A 22742-nucleotide genomic window follows, 5' to 3' on the forward strand; every position below is an offset into this window, starting at 1 on the left:
TCCAGAAGGTTTTAATCCCTTCAAGACCAGGCCGTTTTTTGCGTCACTGCACTATTTTAACTGACAATTGGGCGGTCATGCATTGCTGTACTCAAACTAAATTTATATAATTTTTCTCACACAAATAGAGCTTTCTTTTGGTGGAATTTGATCATCTCTGTTTTTTTTTATTTTTAATATTCTGCTATAAAACATATCACATAAAAACTTTAAAAAAATCTAATCTAATAAGTTTTGGGAAAACTGCATTCTGCTACATGTCTTTGGTAAAAAAAAAAAATCCCAATAAGTGTATATTGATTGGTTTGTGTGAAAGTTATAGTGTCTACAAATTATGGGATATACAGTGTACTTGAATTATTTTTTTTTTTTTATAATAGTAATGGCGATTTATAACAGGACTGGGATAGTGCAGCGGGAAATCTGACACTAACTGACGCTGGGAGAAACTAACTGACATCACCAGTGACATTATTACAGTGATCCCTGCTAGTAATATGGACTGTCACTGTACTAATGACACTGGGCAGGAAGGGGTTACCCTCTAGAGCGATCAAGGGGTTAAATGTGTGCCCAACAATAGATATCACAGGAATGGAGAACATTCATCCAGCAAAGAAAATAGTCAAATAACAATATATTTTTGCCTTATTTGCACAGGGAAAAGTGGTGAAATCCATATGTTTTGGTTTGCAGGTCTGCACACCTGCTGCAAGCATTACACAGGAGTCCCACTCACCCTGTTGATTTTTAGATTAATTTAATATAATATATAATGCAACAGACAGGCTGTGAACACTCCAAGATGACCCAAATTGCAAGATTGGTAGGAGAAGAGTCAGGAATTATAATTGAAAGATCTCATAGTCAGAGTTCCTAATACATAAAAGAAATCAGCAGGCAATTCAGCTCATCAAACTTCCATTATAACTGAAATGTACCTTTTGGATGGACTGGCTGTATAAACTAGTTTCTGTTGGATAACAACCAAACATCACATTGCAACTTGATTATGCATTAGAAGAGAAAACATACACTAAATTACATGAACAGACATTACCATTGAATACTTTTCATGATTTTGGCTTTTGTGCTACTAGCAAACTTTGAGGGAAACATTTACCTTTTTAGGTGAATTTTTTAGGTTAGATTTTCAAAAAATTATCTACATAAATGGCTTCTTATATATAATTTTATAAGCATTTCAAACTCCTTCCTATTGTCTTTTTTTACTTCTTGATATACATGTAACATTTTCTCACTCTTACTACTATACAGGTCCTTTCAACCTTATCAGAGGACAAATCAGGTTGTTCTCATCTGGAAGTTGCCCACAAAAGCCGATCCATTCATTGGATTTTGTGAACCTCGAGGCCCTGTAGGTCACTGAGCAAATCCTTCCCTGCTGAATTGTTGACAGGTCTTCGCAGGGTTCCTTACTAAACACCAACACTTAATTGACTGTCTTCCCTCTAACCATGAAATGATTCAGAAAATGTTCGTTTTTAAGCCTATTATCCGTCACAGTGAATAACTCAGTCTGTCCCCATGACGTTGTCTGAGTTATGATTACTATAGAGACTTGAACGGGATGAACAGATTTAAATGTTATCAGCACATAACATAATGGTACTTGCTTTACGGAAGTTTTTTTTCTTTTGGTTCTATAAAAAAGTACATTTTTTACTTGCAATGTAAGTTATGACTTATAGCTTTTATTTAGGCAAGCAATAGGGACTTGTTCAATGTTTTACTGGCTGGCTATTCAGAAATATTTTGTATATTGCTAATGTAGTAAAATATGATTTCATTGTTTGGTCAAAATGGAAAAATCACATTGGATGTTCTTTACAGAATTTGAAAAATATGATTTTTTTTTTCATTCAGTATGCAGAAAAAATCTGATAAACTATCCATTCTCCAGTGCACCATAAGACCAATTTCACACTGTCTAAAGCGCCGCTTGTTTTAGTGGCGCTTTTTACCCCTCCCACAAAAAAGTCACGTTTCGCGGTGCTTTCAAAACGCTTTTCAGGCGCTTTGGAAGAGCTGCCCATTCATTGCAATGGGCAGGTCGTTTTGGGAGCGATATTTACTCCCAAACTGCCCCAAAGATGCTGCTTGCAGGACTTTTCATAATCAATGGGAGGTGCTTTTCAGAGGCTATTTCTAGCGCTAAATTGCCTGAAAACTGCCTCAGTGTGAAAGGGGTCTAAGACAGGTGTAATATACTGCCAAATGGCTTTTTGCTATATAACATTTGCTAGCAACCGTCTTTAATTAGGAAAATGTGGTTACTGGGGGACCCCTTTCACACTGAGGCGGTTTTCAGGCGCTTTAGCGCTAGAGATAGCCTATGAAAAGCGCCTCTGAAAACCGCCTCCCATTCATTGCAGTGTGTCTTTTCACACTGGGGCGGTGCACTTGCAGGACGTTATGAAAAGTCCTGCAAGCAGCATCTTTGGGGCAGTTTGGGAGCACTGCAAATAGCGCTCCCAAAACGCCCTGCTCATTGCAATGTATGGGCAGCACTTCCAGAGCGCCTGAAAAGCGATTTGAAAGCGCCGCAAAACTGGACTTTTTACCATTTTTTGGGGGTAAAAAGCACCCCGCTAGCGGCTGAAAAGCACATATAGCCTGCTGTGAAGCCACCTATATGTGCGGCTTCACAGCCAGGTGCCATGGCCATGGAACAGCTGAGCAGCCAATTGTCCCATTACTTTTGGTCCCTGGCCATGGAACAGCTGAGCAGCCAATTGTCCCATTACTTTTGGTCCCTTAAAAAGTGGGAAGAACATATACAAACTGTTGTAATTCCTACACCATTCACCTGATTTGGATGTAAATACCCTCAAATTAAAGCTGAAAGTCTGCAGTTAAAGCACATCTTGTTTGTTTCATTTCAAATCCATTGTGGTGGTGTATAGAGCCAAAAAAACTAGAATTCTGTCGATGTCCCAATATTTATGGACCTGACTGTATTTCACAATATCTTGGCCCTATGACACCCCTTTTTGGTAACCCAGTTATTTCTCCCGCTTTCCAGGGCAATATCTTTGGCTCTTGGGCTAAAAGAGATTACCGCAGATTATCCCATGTCTTACAAGCTGACCCCTCCTCTTATACATAGCAGATCACAAATCAGACTGCCAAATGACTTATGCTTTCATAGACAATAACTTATCTAATTTATTAATTCTATTCCAAATATATCCTCACCTTAATCCCTCCAACAGCTTTTGATTAACTACTCTCACAGAATACTCCTCCATCTCATGCAGTATCTCAAGTATACGCAATTCTCTCTTCTTTGGCCGGCAGAGGGCTACCTACTGTAAGACCCCTTTCACACTTGTGCGACTTGTCCTGTGACTTGGAACTGCAAAGTTACATGACAAGTCGTACCCCAAGATTTCCAATGAGTACCATTCATACTTCAAGTCGCAGAAACTTCAAAGTAGTCCCTGCACTACTTTGGTGCGTCTTGACGTCCACAGAATTCAAGATTACACAGGCATTGCTTCAAGTTGCATCAAAATCGTGGCAAAATCACAGCAAAAATAATCACTGCAAAATTGCACGACTTTCAGGCTGCAAAAGTATGAAAGGGGCCTAAATCTACACCTGTGAGGGAAAACAACCTTCCTCCTCAGAAGTGGGAAAATGCTTTGTACTAACTCATAAAGCTATCAATAGCCACCAGAGTTCAGGAGAAGGGATCCAAATTGATTACTAGATTGTACAGATACCTTATCACCTTAATTGCTTGTATCCAACCATCTCTGATGTCTACTAGAGATATCATAAGTCGAAAGGGACTCTGACACATATAGAGTGGGAGTGCCCACATATTTGATATATATCATAAGATTACGATAATGCAAATTTCCAACTCACCAAAGCTAGCAATATGATTTATAAGAACAGTCTCCCTTAAAACAATTAAGAAAGATATCTTGTCACTTTATCTCAGCAGTGAGAACAGTGATTCTTGGCCACCGGAGTTTAAGAACTGTCTCATCCTTCGCCAAATAGGCAAAAGAGTTAGATACTATTAGGGATTTGGAAAAAATGCTATCACGAGAAGTAACAGATTGTAACAGTATAGAACCATCTAGAATATATGGTCAATGTTCAGAACTTCTCAGGCCTTTAACAAATGGAGTTCCGCCAATCCCTCCCTTCTTTAAGTGAGTCTAGAGGAAGTTTGTCTTACTGTTTTTTGTTTTACCCTTTTATCCCATACAGGTTTGTATATAGATTAGTAGATATTATAAACATTTAGGTCTATATAAGCATCTAGCACTTAAAATCAGAACTTAGCATATAATAGAGGTGCAAGACTTCAGGGAGGTATACAAAACAAAGGACTGTGTATGTGTATGTATACAGTAATATATGTAATGATTTTCTTAGTCTTATTGGGTTAACCTGGTATTTTGTTTGTTTTGCATTTGTTTGATGGGCAACACTTTAATAGTAATAAAATAAGATGGCACTTAATAAAATAAAAATAAAATAAACTATTGTGCTAAAACAAAAAAAAAAGTTGCAGCTGAACGTTTTGTAAATATGCCCCCTACTATGTATAATCTATTTGCCTACAGACTAAAAACACAGGGGCTGATTTACTAAAACTGGAGTGTGCAAAATTTGGTTCAGGTCTGCATAGATAGAAACCAATAAGCTTCCAGTTTTTTTTTTTTGTCAAAGCTTAATTGAATAAGCTGAAGTTAGAAGCTGATTGGCTACCATGCACAGCTTCACCAGATTTTGTACTCTCCATTTTTTAGTAAATCAATCCCACAGTCTCAACAACAAAGCTTATTGCTAGTTATATACAAACAATTTTGCTGTAGACCTTTATTTCCCATGATTTGTACACTCCTTCCTACAGGCAAGCCACAGCAAACACTTGCCTATACTACTGTTTTGGAGCAATACGTTGTTGGCCAAACTATTGTAAGCTGTCCCACACCTTTTCCTTCAAGATGAACTGGATGAGACACATGGTTGCCAATAGAACATTACACATGTAAAAACTGGGAAAACTAGCACGTGAAAACCTGCAAAAACTGAAAACATTACATATAAAATGTTTTAAACGCTGAACCTTGAGAGGCTAACAGGGGACAAGTTCAACCTAACACATTACATGTTACAATATATAGCATATGGACATGATTTTGTTGCTACTGCAACCCAATGTAACTGCCCTTTTAATGATGAATCAATATCCTGTTAGTGGCAGCTTGTGGATAAATAAGCAGTAATGACAGAGGAATTCATTAGTGAAGAAACAAAAAAGCTAACCTGACTTCTGCCCCAGCAGTCAGCAATGCTTCATTAGTTCACTAATGCCATTGTACACTTTATTTGGCTTTGTACTGGAAGGATAAATTCAACATGCTGTTTGTGGATCCAAAAGACTACAAGGCATCCAAAACAGTAGATCACAATAAAAGCCACATAAACTGATACCTTGTAAAATAACCCCAATAGTTCACATATTAAACATATGTACCCCTCATTATTCCTGCAGCATTATACCTAAGGTAGACAATGCTGCAGCAATGTACTCTGTAGCAACCTATTCTATGTTATTATATGTTACTCCAGCATGCAAGCTCGAGGGAACTTCCTACAGTAGTCAAAGTTAGATATACTTCTTCCTATTCCTAATGCATTCCTGACCCTCCATACGAAGAGCCTGCAGATTGCCTGGCTGGAGAATTGGAAAATGACATAGGGGAGATTTATTAAAACTGGTGCAGACATAATCTGGAGCAGCTGTGCATAGCACCCACTGGCTTCTAACTTTAGCTTCTTCCATTAAAGCAGAGCTCAAGGCTCCTTCAGATGAAATTAAAAATCAGCAGCTGTGAATACTGTAGCTGCTGACTTTGTGAATGGGCCGTCTGCAGGGGAAGGAGGAGGGGGGCCGAACTTCCAGCTGAGTTCGCCATGGCGAACTCAGCCAGAAGTCGGAGTTGGTACATGTCAATATCAGGTACCCACTCCCCACGAAAGGTGTTTTGGGTGGAGCTCCGCTTTAACCACTTCAATACCAGGCACTGTCGCCCCTTCCTGCCCAGGACAATTTTTAGCTTTGAGCACTGTCGCATTTTGAATGACAATTGCGCGGTCATACAACACTGTACCCAAACTACATTTTTATCATTTTCTTCCCACAAATAGAGCTTTCTTTTGGTGGTATTTGATCACCTCCAGTGTTTTTATTTTTTTCTAAACAAACTAATAAAGACTGAAATTTTTGAAAAAAAAAAAGTTTTTCTTAGTTTCTGTCATAAAATGTTGTTTTCTCCTCCACTGACAGGCGCTGATGAGGCGGCACTGATAAGGTGAAACTGATGGGCACTGATGAGGAGGCGCTAATATTTAGAAATGATGGGCACTGATAGGCGGCACTGATAGGCAGCACTGATATGCAACACTGATGGGCACCGATAGCCAGCACTGATATGCAGCACTGATGGCCACACTGATAGGCACTACTGATGGGCACTGACAGGCGACACTGATGGGCACTGATAGGTGGCACTGATTGGCACTGACAGATGGCACTGATGGACACTAATAGATGGCACTGATAGGCAGCACTGATGATGAGGTTCTGACAGGTGTTACTGCTGGGCACTGATTGGCACTGTGATGGGCTCTGATTGGCACTGTGGTGGGCACTGAGAGATTTTATTGAGGGGGCACTGACTGGCAGCTGTTGGGCACTGATTGGCAGCTGATGGGCACACCTGATGGGGGCTGTGCTGATAATCAATGTGCTGATTATCAGCACAGTCTCCCCCCCGAAAGGGAGAGCCGCCGATCGGCTCTTCCTGTCAGCGCGAACCAAGGAATGCTCCATACCACGATCGGAGATGCGGCGTGTCAGTCTGGCACTCGCAATCGCTGAGCTGCGCGCCAGCATGTTGTCCCACTGGACGTCATATGACACCCAGTCAGGATAACAGAACCACTTGCAAATGAAAGATAGTAGCTGATTTGTTGCCATCCACATCTGCTCCAGTTTTGATAAATTCCCCTCAGTTCGGTTCTTGAATAAACAAAAAGAAAGAGAACAGGTGCATTTGTTCAGTAGCCACACTAGTGTATGGTGTGTGTGTTTTTCTTTATGTAAAGGCAACCTGTACTGAAAGAAATATGTGGTCCACCATTGTTGTCCTCCTTATGAAAATGCTAGTTGGCTGATGGTCCCTAGCTTCAAGCTTTTTTATTTTTGTATAGAGTAGGAGAGAGGTTAAATTCCTGAGATTTTTTTTTCTGTATGTGCCCCACTGAATAAATTTTCCATCACTTCCTGACCCTGTGACACCAAGACAAGAAATGGAGGGGATCAGTTGTCATTGTAACAGACAGGCACACACAGCAATAAAAGAAATGCTAAGCACTCCCTTCTGTTTGTTTCTCAAACAGATTTTCCATCACTTCCTGTCTTGACAGACAGCGAGTTGAAATGTCTCCAATAGAGGCAAACACAGCATTAAAAATGCTAACCTTTCCTCACTAAACAAATTAGGGTTGAAAATATTTTTATTGAGATAACAGTCAAAATATATAAGTCATTAGAATAATGGAATAAAATGGTAAGTCAGCTTAATGGCTGTTGCCCACAGCATGACTCATACATATTACAAAATTGTACATGAACTATGATAAGTGTCACTATAGGACGCTAAAAACCATTTTGGAACTGTTGTTGGTATGAAAAACAGAACAAAAAGAAGAAGGAAGAGGGAAATGAAAAAGGAAAGGAAAAAACAGACAGGGGCAACCAGAGAAAATGGTGGAAGGTAAGGAGACAGGGGATAGAAGATAAAGAGAAGAGAAAGGGTGGCTGGGAAACCCCTCTGAGAACATTGAGTATTAGTAGTCACAGTTCTACCTGCAGACTCACTAAACAAATTAAAAGGCTTGAACTATTATTAGGATTAGTGGTGGTGGTCTCAAACATACTTCCTCAAAACCCCACTCACCCTTCTGTCAAGTTATGGAGAGCAGTAAAGCAAGCTCTGCTGCATAATGTGAGTAAGAAAAGGAAATGCTGTTCCTACCTACAATACACAAAATCACACTTTCTTACACATGCCAAGTAATATCCTATTATCACAGGATGTAATGTATATACACATATATATATATATATATATATATATATATATATATATATATATATATTAGATGTATTAGTATTTGTGAGGTCAGGGTTTGCTTGCTGTGTTGTTTAAGATCCTTTACATGTGCCATGTCTAAAAACATATCCCTAGTGTACTATAAAATCAACTGTAATAACGTGTTAAACGGTAACATGTTGTTAAATAAGGTATACTATAACAGATGTAGTAATCCAGTGCTTGATAGTAAATACCCCACTTAAAATTCATTTTGTGTGAAATTACAGGAACATTTCACAGGGTTACAGGGCTGTACCACAAATGGCAATACCCATGGGACAGTGCAGATGGTGCAAGTTAGTTTTACAATAGACACAATCCAATGATTAAATAGATGAATGTAACGGACAAACACTTAATGCAGGAAACAATCAGACACTGGATTATATGTCTGCCATGGATATAGGTTTAAAAGATGCACTTATATATGACTTGCTGGTTCAGTACCTAATGGAAGATGGCTTGAGAACTGGTAAGTGCTCAGCCATGTAGGCTATTTTATTCTGTTTGTTATATCTAGTTTGTTAGTAACAAAAGACAAGTGTGTGGTACATTGCGATATATTATATATATGTGTGTGTGTGTGTGTGTGTGTGTGATATTCTTACATCATATATTATTATTTAAAATGCATATGCAATTATATATTTGGATCTAAAAATACAGCTGACGCTCGTCGGATTTGAAAACAAGTTACAATCTAATTAAATTATGCACTTGTAATATACACAGCAATAAAGACAACATAACCATAACAAAAAGAAATATGAATATGAAGAAAAAAAAACACAACATTTGCAGAAATACATTACCATACACTTTTTTTTCTTAAATAAAAGCAACTGGTGCATAGACATCACATTCATGCATGGGTACAACTCTTATAGGGCGTACACACGGTCGGACTTTGTTCGGACATTCCGACAACAAAATCCTAGGATTTTTTCCGATGGATGTTGGCTCAAACTTGTCTTGCATACACACGGTCACACAAAGTTGTCGGAAAATCCGATCGTTCTGAACGCGGTGACGTAAAACTAGTACGTCGGGACTATAAACGGGGCAGTGGCCAATAGCTTTCATCTCTTTATTTATTCTGAGCATGCGTGGCACTTTGTCCGTCGGATTTGTGTACACACGATCAGAATTTCCAACAACAGATTTTGTTGTCGGAAAATTTTATCTCCTGCTCTCCAACTTTGTGTGTCGGAAAATCCGATGGAAAATGTCCGATGGAGCCCACACACGGTCGGAATATCCGACAACACGCTCCGATCGGACATTTTCCATCGGAAAATCCGACCGTGTGTACGGGGCATTAGAATTTCAGGCATATGCAGCATTGGACAGATTGCATAGTGAAAAGCACAGAAGAGCAAGGTTGTAGGTAAGTATAATCTATATTTAAAGGACTTGGAGAGGGGAAAAGTAGAAAAGGATAGTGTACTATAGGGGTAGGCAACCCCGACATGAATGCATTCCAGTTTCAGAATTCCCCACAACGCACCTGCACTGAGTGGGATTTACTGTGCCCCCACACATTGTAAAAGATGGGAAACATTGTTTGGTTCTCTAACCTTGCTGTAGCTACGAACGTCAGTGTTTCTAATGGGGAAGAGATTGGGTGCAGTTCTGCTGGGGGGGGGGGGGGGCGGTCCCTGTTTCCAGGAGGGGGAGAGGGACTGTCATTGGTCACTGCTAAAGCCAATCACAGTCCTGCAAGCCCCACCCACCATCTGGAGGAAGATGACTCGGTTGGTTGCCATTATCAATCTCAGAAAGAAGGGATTTCACTGTGATTGAGAAAACCACAATCAGGTGACAGTTTGTGGAATTACTGTTGAGCTTATGGGAACTTTGTTGAAATTATTCCTGAACCTTTGTGTCACTTACTACTGAACTCCTCTGCACTCTGTGTCCCTTTAACCACTTCCCGACCGGCGCACGCGGATGTACGTCGGCAGAATGGCATGGCTGGGCAAATGGGTGTACCTGTAAGTCCCACTGAATTTCCCGCCGTGCCATGGCGTGCGCACCGGCGGCGGCGCGCGCCGGCCGGGAGCTCCGTGAGTCAAATCGCGGGTCCCGCGGACTCGATCGCCGCGGGGATACCCGCGATCGCCTCACGGAGAGGACGAACGGGGAGATGCTGATGTAAACAAGCATCTCCCCATTCTGCCTAGTGACAGTGTCACTGATCTCTGCTCCCCTCCCCTATTTTGTAAACGCTATAACTTTTGCGCAAACCAATCAATAATCTTTTATTGCAATTTTTTTTTTACCAAAAATATGTAGAAGAATACGTATCGGCCTAAACTGAGGAAAAAACATGTTTTTTTAATTATTTTTTGGGGATATTTATTATAGCAAAAAGTAAAAAATAATGAGTTTTTTTTCACAATTGTCGCTATTTTTTTGTTTATAGGGCAAAAAATAAAAATCGCAGAGGTGATCAAATACCACCAAAAGAAAGCTCTATTTGTGGGAAAAAAAGGACGTCAATTTTGTTTGGGAGCCACGTCGCACGACCACGCAATTGTCAGTTAATGCGACGCAGAGCCGAATTGCAAAAAGTGCTCTGGTCAGGAAGGGGGTAAATTCTTCCGGGGTTGAAGTGGTTAAGCCACAGCCAGTATTCAGTGCAATGAAAATCACACCCAACTTTTCCTGTGGCGCAGTGTGCCGCACTTTCTCAGCTGCGGGGGCCCAACTTATGGTCCTGCACACAGGCCCACTGCTTTCAGAAAATGCCCCTGACCTGAGCTCATCCATTCCAGATGCTTGTATGTGACATCACATACATTACATACATCTCATACATCACATCACATACAAGCACGTGGGCTGGATGCGAGAGTTGGATCAGCAGGATGTGTGTGCCAAGAGAGGTAGATGTGTCTCATCTCTGCTTCCTTCCACCACTCTGCATATCACAGCTGAGAAGAGGGTACAGCAGTGGAGCAGATGAGCAGGAGGGTACAGCGGTGGGGCAGATGTGCAGGGAGGTAAAGAGGTGGAAGAGATGAGAAGGGGGTTAAGCAGTGGGACAGAAGAGCAGGGGGGTACAGAGGTGGGGCAGATGTGCAGGGGGTTACAGTGGTGGAGCAGATGAGAAAGGGGGTACCTTGGTGGGGCAGATGAGAGAGGGGGTACCTTGGTGGGGCAGATGAGAGAGGGGGTACATTGGTAGGGCAGATGAGCAGGGTGGTACAGTGGCGGGGCAGATGTATAGGGGGTTACAGTGGTGGGGCAGATGAGCAGGGGGTTACAGTGGTGGGGCAGATGAGAAAGGGGGAACATTGATGGGGCAGATGAGCAGGGGGTTACAGTGGTGGGACAGAAGAGCAGGGTGGTACAGTGGTGGGGCAGATGTGCAGGGGTTTACAGTGGTGGGACAGAAGAGCAGGGTGGTACAGTGGTGGGGCAGATGTGCAGGGGGTTACAGAGGTGGGGCAAATGTGCATGGGGTTACAGTGGTGGGGCAGATGAGAAAGGAGTTAAATTGGTCAGGCAGATGAGAAAAGGGGTACACTGGTGGGGCAAATGAGAAAGGGGGTACATTGGTGGGACAGATGAGCAGGGTGGTACAGTGGTGGGGCATATGTACAGGGAGTTACAGTGGTGGGGCAGATGAGAAGGGGGTTACAGTGGTGGGGCAGATGTGCAGGGTAGTACAGTTCTGCAGGGTAGTACAGTGGTGGGGCAGATCTGCATAGTGTTACAGTGGTGGGGTAGATGAGCAGGCGGTTACAGTGGTGGGACAGATTTGCAGGGGGGACAGTGATCTGAGGTGTCTAGTTGCAGGAATTGGGGCTGATCTAAAGTGTGACAGTGCAAGATGTAAATTTCTCACTACTAAAGTAGTTTACAGCATTTACTTTATAAAAAAATCCTTTTCGTGATTGAGAGTGTGAAGTTTACATTTTTTTTTGTTATAAAATCGGCATGCTCAATCTCTTTGAAAACATTTTTCGGCACACTGTGCTCAAAAGGTTGCCTACCCCTGGAGTACTGTATAAAAATGCACACCAAAACAGTTCTGCTTGCTCATTTTAGATTCCTTTAGCCTTGAAAGCAGCTCTGAACTGGCAGAAATTTGGAGGTGTAATTGCTGAATTCTCCATATGAAAATGAAAGCTGCCTGGCTGTCAGGCTGATCCAGCAACTGCAACACTCAAAGTAGTTCTAAAGTCAGAAGGTTTTTTTATTTAATTTTTTTTAAAGGTGTTTATTTGTAATTTTCATTATAGACAACACAAAAAAAACAAGAAAATGCTATCTACATGGTGTTGGCACCAGTAATGATAGCTACACAGAGCCCATCAAAAGAAAAAAGAAAAAATATATAGCAGGATAACTTGCATTGGACCAATGCGTAATAGCGTGTCCTTAGCCTAAAAGTAGTCCAAGTAAGTAAGAGACTGAATCTGAGAAGCCATGCTATCCAGCCATGGTTATGGGGGGGAGTGGTGGTTGCGCTGTGATGGGGAGAGGGTAGGGAAGGGGGGGGGACTATACTAAACTGGAGTGTATGTAACACACATGCCAAGTGACCCAAAAAAGGGGGTCTATAACACACAAAATGGCAATAGCCCACTAACTAGTGCCTGTGATGAGTGATTAAAATAACCACTAAATAAGTGTATAGCATGAAGGGAATAGAATGGCATCAAAATAAATAATGCACATAATAAAGGTGCAAACAAGCCAATGAGATAATAGCAAATGGTGAACAATGGGTGAATACAATATTAAGTGCATAAGTGAATAGAGTAATAAAAATTGATCCCATTAATAAACATGATAAAAAAACTTAAAACATGTGAAAAAATAAAAATATATAAAAATATATAAAAAACAATCCCGCCACCAATGTGACACTTCTGAGTAAAGTCCAAAACCACAACAATGGATGTGTCAGGGGTAGAGGGGTGATCTGCGATGGGGGCACCTCAGTGTGCACAGGCCCCTTACCTTACAGCTGTAAGGTATACAGCATAAGTATTAGGCGCCCAGAGGGTGATGGAATCCAGGAAGTTGCAGCAAATGGTATAGCTCACAAATGTAGTGGTATCATATGTGAAGAAAAAAAGATGAACAGCATATAGTGTGATACCGTTTGAGAAATAGAAACAGGCAGGCTGAGGGAGGGGGGAAGGGGGGGGGTTGCACTCACTTGTGACAGATGAGCGCAAGCCTCAAACCACGAGTGCCGAACTCGTATAATCCAAAACGCTGGCCAAAGGACCCTCTACCATCTCACTCCTCCTGTGGCTCACCGCCCGTCATACGTCATATAGGCAGTGTGGTATCAAGACAAGAAAACCGCATATAGCGTAATCCCGTATAAAACTCTTTTATTAACATAAATAAGATCGCTAAAAACTTACACAAGGTGATAGCTGGGGGGTATAAAATTCCGCGAGCGCCGTGCTCGTAACATCAGTTGTTTGTGTAGGCAACGTCCCGTGCTCCTGACGCGTATCGTCACGTCACGTGACTTCTTCACAGGATCCTCTGAAGAAGTCACGTGACGTGACGATACGCGTCAGGAGCACGGGACGTTGCCTACACAAACAGCTGATGTTACGAGCACGGCGCTCGCGGAATTTTATACCCCCCAGCTATCACCTTGTGTAAGTTTTTAGCGATCTTATTTATGTTAATAAAAGAGTTTTATACGGGATTACGCTATATGCGGTTTACTTGTCTTGATACCACACTGCCTATATGACGTATGACGGGCGGTGAGCCACAGGAGGAGTGAGATGGTAGAGGGTCCTTTGGCCAGCGTTTTGGATTATACGAGTTCGGCACTCGTGGTTTGAGGCTTGCGCTCATCTGTCACAAGTGAGTGCAACCCCCCCTTCCCCCCTCCCTCAGCCTGCCTGTTTCTATTTCTCAAACGGTATCACACTATATGCTGTTCATCTTTTTTTCTTCACATATGATACCACTACATTTGTAAGCTATACCATTTGCTGCAACTTCCTGGATTCCATCACCCTCTGGGCGCCTAATACTTATGCTGTATACCTTACAGCTGTAAGGTAAGGGGCCTGTGGACACTGAGGTGCCCCCATCGCAGATCACCCCTCTACCCCTGACACATCCATTGTTGTGGTTTTGGACTTTACTCAGAAGTGTCACATTGGTGGCGGGATTGTTTTTTATATATTTTTATATATTTTTATTTTTTCACATGTTTTAAGTTTTTTTATCATGTTTATTAATGGGATCAATTTTTATTACTCTATTCACTTATGCACTTAATATTGTATTCACCCATTGTTCAGCATTTGCTATTATCTCATTGGCTTGTTTGCACCTTTATTATGTGCATTATTTATTTTGATGCCATTCTATTCCCTTCATGCTATACACTTATTTAGTGGTTATTTTAATCACTCATCACAGGCACTAGTTAGTGGGCTATTGCCATTTTGTGTGTTATAGACCCCCTTTTTTGGGTCACTTGGCATGTGTGTTACATACACTCCAGTTTAGTATAGTCCCCCCCCCCTTCCCTACCCTCTCCCCATCACAGCGCAACCACCACTCCCCCCCATAACTTAGTTTTGTTTTGTCTGTTTGGAGCAGTACTATAGGTGTTGCAGCAGTGTCCCCTTGTTAGTTTAGGAGTCCGCCAGCAGCGCAGGAGTTTCTCTTTTGTTTTCACGCTATCCAGCCATGGCTGCCACACTTTAGTCATTTTTTTTTGAGCAGGCACACCCTTTGTAGATAAGTTTGTACAGTGGCAGTGCCTGGTTGATTAGATGGCACACATATGACAGGGTAAGCAGAGCTGGATCTCTCCAATGTAGCAGAATGGCCTTTTCTGCATAGAAAAAGATCAGACGAAACATAATACGCTTGCATGTAGAAGGAACATAATTATTCAAGATCCCAAGTAAACTTTCTGGGGATTTAGGAGCTTGCGGGTCAAAATGGGTTAACGATGGGAAAGATCCTGCGAACCACACAAAACTTAGTAAAACACTACTCAGCTGCATGCGTTAAACACGTCTCATATGTGTGCAAATGATAAATGTAAAAAAGATTACGCTGCGCTAGAATGTGTTAGACATGCTACTAAATTATAGCATGATAGAACAACTGCGTCTAAATAAACGCATATGGATGAGGGAAACACAATACCTCTACAAGGTAAGTGGACCTAATAATAGATGAATACTAATAAATATGAATATAAATGTGAAATATGACAAATACATATATAAACGCATCAAAGTAATAAATGCAAATTCAAATGTGAAATGTGACAGATTAACGCATCAAAGTGTACAAGTACCAATAAGCATAACTGAATCACAGCATTACTATGAATAAATGAATATAAACGCATCAAAGTGAAAATGTGCCAATATGCATGACTAAATGACAATATTACTCAAATGTGCAAAATATAAACGCATAAAGTGCAAATATGCAAACTTATTACAATATGAATATATATATAAGCATGTAAAAAGTGCTAAGTGCAAAAAACACAAAACAAAAAGTAATTTGGTGTCACACAGTTCATGTGTAAAAAAAGTCCTCAATGGAACCAAAAAATATAGTTCACTATGAAGTCCTATAAAAAGGTATAAAGGTGCCTAAACGTGATGTCCACTGGTGATACAATCAAACTTGCTAGTAACTCTCAAAGTGCCACAGACCATGCAATGGAGCGATTCAGTGACCCCAAAGGTAATGCGCTCACCTCAGAGCGCGTGACCAAGTCGCTAGACAAAGTCAAACCAGGCTTGTGAACCACCCCGGGTTCTAAGTAGATCACAGGATCCCAGGCTCCAATGCAGTAAAGAGTATATAGATGGGAAGAAAAAACTACATAGTATAAAACCGTTTTAAAATATATTAAAATATATAGATACTCTCCCCAAAAGTGGTACTCACAATATATAGGTGCGTCAGTGCACCGCTCTAAACATGGCAAGTATGATACTTTTTGTGAGGGTATGGTGTGCGTCTCCTCTAACAGCTCAGCTGTCTCTATTAATGTGTCAATATTAATCCCCAAGTATTTAAACTTAAGGGAGATTTGTAGCTCAGATGATTGTAAATGATCATAAAGTATAGGCGGGCCTATAGGGAATGCAATGGATTTGTCCCAGCTGACTTGAAGGCCCGAGACCACTCCAAAACCCTCCACCACCTGCAGCCCATGGAACGAAGCCTCAGTGCCTCAGTGCCAAGAAACACCAAAGCGTCATCTGCATACAATGACATTTTCTACTCCAGCGGGCCCCAGCAGATTCCCCCCACCTCTGGGGATTGTTTTATAGAGATAGCCAGCATCTCTATAACCAAGGCAAATAATAGAGGCGAAAGGGGGCAGCCCTGCCGGGTGCCACGCCAGAGGGAGAATAGTGGTGATACATCCTGGTTCTTACGGACTTTTGCATATGGATTTGCATATAGAATCTGGACACATTGGATAAATTTGGGTCCAAAACCAAATCTGGACAGGGTTTCCTGTGACAGACCTAGCTGGGAGAGAGACTTTTGGAGGGAACTGTATGCTAGCCTCTTGCCGATCGATCGTGGGCCCTTGCATTTGGGGGAATGGTGCTCTTTGTGAGCTGTATGCCTTGGGACCCTTGAGGTGGTATTACTGTGGATTCGGGTCCTGGTCCCCCAGGACACACAGACTCTGGGGACCCTGGATTTGCCATATTGGAATAGTGACTGATTCATAACGTTGGGACTCCTACTGTTAAATGCTAATGTCATTAATTCCAGCTACCTGTCTGTTGTCTGCTAAAATGTGTATTGTAAATAAGTCTCTAGTATGGGATCTAAGAGTCATTAGATCCCCATTGTTGTTTGTGTTTAATTAACTCTGCTATTGTGATACTGTTGATTGGATTTTCTGAATTACAAGATGGCCAGTCTGGCCTAAAGGTCATATCTGAGTCATCTAGGCTGTCTAAAGGGATTAGTTAATTAGCTCATGTTAATTAGGTCAATTAGGTTACAGCTGTATTGTTAGAGTAATATGAGCAGACGGTCTGCACCTCCACTTTTAGTGTATAAAAGAGCCTGTATTGTGCAATAAAAGAGATTCCTGTTTGAACTTACATACAGCCTGCCTGGTGTTTGTTCTGAGCTATCACAACTGGGTTAGAACGGCACATAGCTGAAGTTCTAATCCCGGAGCATTGTATGACCGAACCATCAGACGTTGCAATCTGATTCAATAGCTGCAGAGGAGTGTCGGGAGAGTGGAACTGAGCGAGCAAGGGGCTTGTTACATTTCCCATAAAAATGACCGCTTAACAGTGCCGAATGCCTTCTTGATGTCTAAGTCTAACACCAGTCCACTCTGTTTATGACGTACGGGCCCAAAAATATGGAGATACAGCCTTGTAATATTGTCAAATGTGCTCTTACCTGGCATAAAGCCTGATTCATCAGGACGCACAACAGATAGAATAACCTTGTTTAGCCTAAGCGAGAGCAATTTAGCCAGAACCTTAATGTGACAGGTCAGGAGCGATATGGGGCGATAAGAGCCACACAGTAACTTATCTTTGCCAGGTTTTGGGAGTACTACTATAAATGCCTTCGACATAGAAAGTGGAAGTATGCCCTCCTTCATAACACCAATATACAGTTTAAGCAAATAAGGGGCCAGAAGGTCAATATACACCTGGTACCATTCAGCGGGGAAACCATCCAAACCTGGAGTTTTATTAGCTGGAAGGGAATGGATCGCACTCGTGATTTCCTCTATTGTCAGAGGCTTTTGATTAGTGTCAGATAACTGTGGAATATTGAGGGGGATCTAAAAGGAATCCAACAGCTCCTTGGGAGGTGTAAAGGGGTCAGCATATAGGGTTTGATAGTAGAATGCAAAGACCCCATTAATAATTATAGAATCAGTGGATACTGAACCATCCAATAGTGTAATACTAGGTATAGTAGTATCCGGGGAATCTAAGCAACACAGGTAGGCAAATAGCTTCCCATTCTTGTCACTATGCTCATGGAGCTGGGCAGCTAGATATAGTTGTTGTTTACAAGTCTTTTCTACTGTATGCAATTGAAGGGCCCTATGGGCCGCTACCAGAGCACTGTGAGAGGAAGGGGATGGACATTTGACATATTCAGAGCGAGCAGAGTCCAACTCGGTCTCTAATGAATGTAAACGGGCCTGAATGGATACGCAATGGGAGGCAATATGGCTAAAATAGGAGCCACGAGCAAACGCCTTAAAGGCATCCTAAGCGTTAGTTACTGAGGTTGAATCTGCGTTGTGCGTCCAATAATCAAACAGGTCCCGCTTTACTCTCTCAATAATCTCCTCTGAAGAGGCCCATAAGGGGCTCAGTCTCCAGATCCTAAAGACAGGTCTAATGCCGCGTACACACGATCGGACTTTCTGGCATACTTGGTCCGGCACACTTTCCGCTGGACTTTGTCCGCCAGGTGCACCGGACTTTAAAACGGACGGACTTGCCCACACACGACCGGACTTTCCGGCGGGCTAAGTCCGCCCGTCTTTCCGACGGACTATTGCCGGAGTTACGGCGGACTTTCAGAATAAACGGACTTGCCCACACATGGACAAGTCTGTTCATTTTGAACGTGACTCAGGTACGACGGGACTAGAAAAGGAAGTCAATCTTGCCGCTTTTATCGGCGAGATTGACACCTTGCGAGCCCCGTCGCGGGTCACACCAGGCCCTTAGGTCTGGTATGGGTTATAAAGGGAACCCCCTACACCGAAAAAACGGCGTGGGGTCCCCCCTAAAATCCATACCAGACCCCGATCCGAACACGCAGCCCGGCCGGTCAGGAAAGGGGGTGGGGACGAGCGAGCGCCCCCCCCCCTCCTGAACTGTACCAGGCCGCATGCCCTCAACATGGGGGGTGGGTGCTTTGGGGGAGGGGGGCCCTGCAGGGCCCCCTCACCCCAAAGCACCTTGTCCCCATGTTGATGAGGACAAGGGCCTCTCCAAACAACCCTGGCCGTTGGTTGTCGGGGTCTGCGGGCGGGGGGCTTATCTGAATCCGGGAGCCCCCTATAATAAGAGGGCCCCCAGATCCCGGCCCCCCACCCTATGTGAATGAGTATGGGGTACATGGTACCCCTACCCATTCACCTAGGGAAACAGTGTCAATAATAAAACACACTACACAGGTTTTATATATATATTTTATATACACAGGTCAACATCACCCGGTGACCACGCCCCCTAAAACGTCACAGTCCCAGCATGCCCAGGGACTGTGACATCATAAGGGGGTGGGGTCTCTGCCTACATAAGTCACAACGGAGCGCTCAGAGAGCAGTCCAGCTGGAGAGAGCGTCGTGTCAACATCTGGAGAAGAGAAGAGGAAAGAAGACAAGAAGACAAGAAGCCCAGAAGTCCGGACCTCCGCTGGCAAAAGAGCGGCCTGAAGACAGCGGAGGAGCCGGCCGAAGAACTGGAACACCGGGAGAAGAGGCCGGAGAGAGCAGAGAAGAACCAACCGGACGCCGGGATAAGAGGAACCGGAGGGACCCCCGAAGCCAGAAGAAGACCCCCGAAGCCGGAGGAAGACCCCCCCGGAGCTGTTTAATAAATTATTTTAAAAACCTGTGTAGTGTGTTTTATTATTGACACTGTTTCCCTAGGTGCTTGGGTAGGGGTACCTTGTACCCCATACGCATTCACATAGGGTGGGGGGCCGGGATCTGGGGGCCCTTTTATTATAGGGGGCTCCCGGATTCCGATAAGCCCCCCGCCCGCAGACCCCGACAACCAACGGCCAGGGTTGTCGGGAAGAGGCCCTTGTCCTCATCAACATGGGGACAAGGTGCTTTGGGGGAGGGGGGGTGCTTTGGGGGAGGGGGGGCTCCTAAGGGCCCCCCTCCCCCAAGCACCCACCCCCCATGTTGAGGGCATGCGGCCTGGTACGGTTCAGGAGGGGGGGCGCTCGCTCGTCCCCACCCCCTTTCCTGACCGGCCGGGCTGCATGCTCGGATCAGGGTCTGGTATGGATTTTAGGGGGGACCCCACGCCGTTTTTTCGGCGTAGGGGCTTCCCTTTAAAATCCATACCAGACCTAAGGGCCTGGTATGCCCTGCGCACGCCGCAATAGGAAAATTTGTTTTTCCTATTGCAGCGAGCGCGAAATGCAATACCCTGCCCTTGCGTCGTATCTGGTCCGTTGGACCAGCATACAGACGAGCTGGCTTTCCGTCGGACCAGCACACAGACGAGCGGACTTTCCGCCAGAAACTGAGTCAGACGGAAAGATTTAAAACATGTTTCAAATCTAGGTCCGGCGGGCTTTTGGGAAAAAGTCAGCCGGAAAAGTCCTCCGGAGCCTACACACGGTCGGATTGTCCGGCACCAAAGTATGCCGGAAAGTCCGCTCGTGTGTACGCAGCATATGACCTAGTGCAATTCTAGTTTCAAAGGACAATGGTCCGATAAAGTCTGAGGTAAATAGGAAACAGTCCTTACCCAAGGTAATAGGGCAGAAGAAGCTAAGACATAGTCAATTCGTGACATGGCTCGATATGTCATGCACTGACAAGAATATTCCCTAATATCAGGGAATTTCCAGCGCCAAATATCCACATATCCATAGGCCGCACACCAGTTAGCTAATGTTTTACTGCCAACTAACGTGGGTTTCAACCTGTCCAGCTTGGGGTCCATCACTGCATTCAATCCCCCCAACAGGATTGTGGGACAGTGAGGGAGAGTGGCTAAATGGACAGACACTTCTATAAGGGTTGTATTCACCAGCACAGGCAGGGCATACAGCCCAACTAAAATAAGTGTTTTATCTTAATGCATTCTATGCATTAAGATAAAAAAGCTACTGTGTGCAGCAGCCCCCCTAATATTTACCTGAGCCTATCTCAATCTAGCAATGTTGCATGAGAGTCTCAGGGCACCACTGACTCCCACAGCTGTCAGTCAAAGTCAGTGAGCCAATGAGAAGAGAGGGGGTGGGGCCGAACCGTGGCTCCGTGTCTGAATGAACGCATCGAGCAGAGGCTTGGCTCAGGTGCCCCCATAGCAAGTTTCTTAATGTGGGGGCACTCGGCAGGAGGGAGGGGCCAGGAGCGACGGTGAGGGACCCGAGAAGAGGAGGATCTGGGCTGCTCTGTGAAAAAATAGTGCACAGAGCAGGTAAGCATGTTTGTTATTTTTAAATAAAAAAATGAGTATCACTTTAAAGTAAAACTATAGGCAAAGCTTTTTTTTTTTTTTTTGATGAGTAATATGTCAGTTTTTGTTTTATTTTGCCATCTGTGTCCCATTGCGAAGATTTCTCTTCACTTCCTGTCCTATAGCCAAACAGGAAGTGAGAGGAAACAAATTAAGGGAATTCTTTGGGGCCTCATTGGAAGATTTCCCTCTATTACTTTTCCTGGGACAATCCAAAATGTGGGATTTGCTATTACTTTCACTTTCATTGATAATGGTAAAAAGGACAAATAGAGAGCGTGAAACTGCGACACAGACATCAATAAAAACTGACAGGTGTTCTAATTCCTCTCCACGCTGTCCAAAACTAAAAAAAAAGTTTTGCCTTTAGTTATACTTTAAAGTGATTCTGTCAGAAAAAAAAGAGAAAGAGTCCCTGCATCAAAAGGCAATCTTTAGAATTTGTTTCAAGATAGAATTAAATCTATACTTAACTTATCTAGTGGTTTACCAACTGCGCTGGATGCAGCATAGGTTTTGCCTTAACCACTTGCCGATCGCTCTATAGCAAAATGACGGACACAGCTGATGACAGATCAGGGTAAAGAGCCAATCACAGTGGCTCTTTACCACGTGATCAGCTGTGTCCAATCACAGCTAATCACAATGTAAACACACTTGCCAGTTATTGGCATTCCTTTCCTCACGCTGTCACAGTGTGAGGAGAGAGCCGAAAACAGGCAAGTGTGAAAGGGGACATCTGCACTGATCATCAGGGCACTGATCATCAGTGTCCTGATGATCAGTGCAGCCCCAACAGTGCATATTAGTGCCATTCAGTGCCCATTAGTGATGCCAATGCCCATCAGTGCTGCAAATCGATGCTGCCAATCAGTGCCCATCAGTGCAGCCTATCAGTGCCCATCTGTGCTGCCTGTTATTGCCCATCAGTGCAGACTCATCAGCGCACATCAGTGAAGGAGACTACAAAATGAAAAAATGTATAACAGCAAGCATTCAATCAGCTGCAGCACTGATCAGTGTATTTTGATGGAAAGGGGGGGGGGGGGGGTCTGAGTACCAATGTCAGAATACAATAGCACAGCAGGGGAGACTCCCCACATCCACACTGCTTGTGCGCATGCAGGAATCTCAAAGGTTTTTTTTTTTTTTTCATTCAGTCTAATGTTTGAACGAAAAAAAAAAACGAATTCAGTGTCAGATTTTATTTATTTTGCATAAAAAATAAATAAAAGCTGATCATTTTAATCATCCCTTCCAGTGTTAAGTGGTTTGTCTCATCCATGTAAACTGATACATTCTGCTGGAGAGCTTATGCTGTGAAAAACAACAG

This window comes from Aquarana catesbeiana, linkage group LG01, assembly GCF_042186555.1.
Source record: "Aquarana catesbeiana isolate 2022-GZ linkage group LG01, ASM4218655v1, whole genome shotgun sequence".
Classification (NCBI taxonomy): Eukaryota; Metazoa; Chordata; class Amphibia; order Anura; family Ranidae; genus Aquarana; species Aquarana catesbeiana.